Source organism: Trichechus manatus, unplaced genomic scaffold, assembly GCF_000243295.1.
Source record: "Trichechus manatus latirostris isolate Lorelei unplaced genomic scaffold, TriManLat1.0 scaffold00067, whole genome shotgun sequence".
Lineage (NCBI taxonomy): Eukaryota > Metazoa > Chordata > Mammalia > Sirenia > Trichechidae > Trichechus > Trichechus manatus.
This window is the reverse complement of record NW_004444003.1, coordinates 1,679,184-1,683,029: the sequence shown is the minus strand read 5'-3', so window position 1 is coordinate 1,683,029 and position 3,846 is coordinate 1,679,184.

Here is a 3,846-nt window from a genome sequence, read left to right as displayed (position 1 = left end):
TCAAAGAACCAACTTTTGGTTTTGCTGATTCTTTCTCTGTTTCTCTATTTCACCTCCAATCTTTACTATTTCCTTTATTCTGGTTGCTGTGGGCTTCTTTTGCTATTCCCTATCTATTTTTTCAAGTTGTGTAGCTAATGTTTTGATTTTGTCCCTTTCTTCTTTTTTGATGTGTGCATCTATTGCTATAAATTGACCTCTGAGCACTACCTTTGCTGTGTCCCAAAGGTTTTGGTATGATGTGTTTTCATTCTCTTTTGATTCCAGGAATTTTTTGATTCCATCTTTGATTTCTTCTATTACCCAGTGCTTTTTTAAGCAGGTTGTTATTCAGTTCCATGTATTTGATTTTTTTTTCCTTGCTCTTCTTAATTTCAACTTTTATGGTTGTGTGATCAGAGAAGATACTTTTTATCATCTCAGTGTTTTGGATTTTGCTGAGGGTTGCTTAGTGGCCTAAGATGTGGTCCATTCTGGAAAATGTTCCATGTCCATTGTAGAAGAATGTGTACTTTGCAGCTGTTGGGTAGTGTGTTCTATATCTATCTATTAGGTCAAGTTGATTGATTGTGACCTTTAGATCTTCTATATCTTTGTTGAGTTTCTTTCTAGATGTTCTTTTATCAAGAGTGGTGTATTGAAGTCTCCTTCTATTGTGGAACTGTCAATTTCTCTTTTCAGTGCTGTTAGAATTTGTTCTATATATTTTGGAGCCCTGTCATTGAATGTGTAGATATTTATTATGGTTATGTCTTCATTGTGGATTGTCCCTTTAATCGTTATATAATATCCTGATTTTTCCTCAACAAAGTGGTATTCAAGGATTTGTCTTCAGTTTCACTAATCCTGTATTCCTTTGTTTTAAATTTGCTCCTAAAACTTTCTATGGCACTGTTCATTTCCGAAATCTTGTTGTTTATCTTTTGGATTTCTAATTGCTGTTTTTGTATGATTTCTAGTTGTTTGTTTATTTTGACATTTTGTTTCTGTATTATTTTCCTGAATTTTTCCATTGTTTTGTCTTTTCCATGATTTTGTCTATTTTTTCCTTATTTTTGTTTGTGTCTTCCTTCATCTGTTGGAGAGCCCTGGATATTAGAGTTTTGAATTTCCTATCAGGTAGTTCCAGTACCTTTTCTTCTACCACAAGGTCATCTGGTGTTTTATTTTGGATGCTATCTGGAGCTTTCCAGTTTTTTTTAAAATATGTTTTGATATTGTCTGCTGTCTTCAGGACATTCACAAATTATTTTCTTCGTTTATTGATTGTAGATTTGTTTGTTTCATCTTGCTCTTTTATTTTATTTGGTTATGTCTGGGCAGGCAGGCTGGGTGTTATTTGTTGCTTGCTCATCAGTGGACATGATACTTCTCACTGCTTTGTCCAGGTAGGCAGGGCCAGCCACTCAGCTATGGTGCAGCAGGGCAAGTCCAGCAGAGGGTAGGGGTGGCAATGGGTTGTTTGCGGCATGTACTGGGGCTGACAGGGCAGCGCCAGGGGGCAGTGCTGGGTGGGGTCCAGTAGTCTATACCTGTGCTGCTCAGGGGTATGGCTCTCAGCACACAGTGCAGATAGGCAGGAGGGAAGGAGAGGATGTGATGCATGGAGCTAAGTGGGTGTGGGAAAGAAGAGAAAGAAGAGAGTGAAACAGAAGCCACCCCCCCACCAAAAAAAAATGTTGCGGAAGGAGCCTGATGGTGGAGAAGCGTGGACCCGGGGAAGCCATGTGCTGGTGGCTTTCTAGCCAAGAGGTATGGCATAGCCTGTAAAAAGCAGCAGAGATAGCACACATGGCCAGGTGGTTGGGAGAAAGGAATGGGGGGAATGTAGAGAGAGTCAAGAAACCAAGAACAAAAATGCCCCGAGACAGCCCACTGGCAGGGCAGCATGAACCAGGGAAGTGGCTCCCCACCCAAACAGCGGTGGCACAGCCTGTCAAGAAGACGTGGAAATGGCACACAATGCCAGCTAGGCAGGAGAACAGAAAGGAAGGGGGTGTGAAAAAGAGAAGAAACAAAAAGAAACCAAAACAACAACAAATGACACGGATGGAGCTGGCTGGTGGGGCCGGAGTGAGTCTGAGTGGCAAGGAGCCAGCTTCTGTCCAGCTCAGTAGCTGCAGCTGGCTGGAAAGTAGCAGAGGCTACACAGAGGGAAGAAAGGTGAGGGATGGGAAAGCATGTATCTCTGGTTACTGGGTGCTCTGTCTCCTGCTGCGAGTTCCAAGAAGTTGCCTTCCTGTACTCCATGTCCTGCCATTCTTGGTGGCTGAGGGGTCCAAGATGGCAAGTCCATGCCGTGTTAGCTGGTAGGGGACCTCCGCTGCATAGTTGTCCTTGTTCTCTGTCAGTTTCTTATTCCATTCAGTACTTGGTTGAGGCCTTTATCCCTTCATTTGAAGCTTACGGTTCCAGGATTGACATTTATATCTGTTTTGCTTAGTTTTTTTGGTCTTTGCTGTAGTGGGATGCTGTGGTGCTTCTGTCTATAGTGCCATGTTGGACAGAAGCCCACTCGTCTAATGATATTCTCTTAAGGGCAGATCACTATTATTTTTGCCTGAGGGTTCCTCCACTGTTGAGAAATGACCCAGGAAATTACAGGCCATCAAGAAATGTTTGTTACATAAATCTATACATTGAGTAAACATTTAATCCTCCAGGTATACATGAGCAAATAGTTGTGTCAAGGCAAAAATAACGTCAAAAAGAAGGGGCTTACCTATGTCAGTTAGAAAGAGCTGGGGGGATTTAGCCTAATTTTATTCAAGCTTTCTCGCTGTCAATAACAGCCTTCAGTTGGAGACACCAAAAATTCCACCTCTGACTGCCTGTTTTCCTTGGTAGAATTGACTGTCTTTTTCTGCTTTTTATACTATTACCTAAGAAGAAACTACTACAGTAAGCCAGTGAAATCCTAATGAGTTAATCAGTTGGTTCTCCTGAGTGTTTATGGTGGCTCCAGGCCATTATTGCTAAGAAAACGCTCTGAGGGACAAACTGACTCCCCACCCTCTGTGAACTTTCTTCCTGTATTTACATAAGTACTTCTTTTCTCCCAGAGCCCTGCCCATACTATAAGAACTATGATAGGCTGAGGGGTGCTCCCAGACTCTCAGGTAAGATTCACAGCTGAGTGTGAAATGATTACTTCTGCAGGATCAAGGGCACTCATAGAAAAGTAAGGGGATCAAAACTTTTTTTAAAATGACTGATCTTTTGGTAATTATTTTTCTTCTCTTTTCTGAATATTTGAAGCATGCAAAATTGGAGATTTGGCATTTTACTGAATTCCTAACTCTTCCTTCAAATTTAAATTAGCACAACTTTATAAATATCCAGAAAACCAAAACATGCCTAGTTTCAAAACAAATGCCCTCGTCCCCCGTTTTCTAGCAGGTATTAAGTGTTTTCCTCTTGATTTATCTGCAGAGTTGCTTAGTTGCTAGAGTTTAGAAATGTTGCGTCTTTGACTTTCTGTATATTAGCTAGAGGTTCTGTTAGTGAAAGAACTTACTTTTAATCTAATAGAAACTGAAGCAGGTCACTCCTTAATCTTGGATTACATCAGTTAACATGATTCCAATCCATTTCTTCTTCTTCTCCTTCTCCTTCTCCTCTTTTCCCTCCTCCCCTTCCTCCTTCTTTTCCTCCTCTTTCTTCTTCTTCTCTTTCAAACAGGAGTTGGAGCAATACACACAGTCAGCAGATTTAGAAAGAAATTTGGTCACTTCTCTGTGTGAACAAGGCTGATTGGAGGTTTTATGCCCAGAACAGTACTGAATCCAGCATTGGCTCTGCAGATTGCTGCTACCAGCAATTAATTCTTCACCATCTCCTCATAAC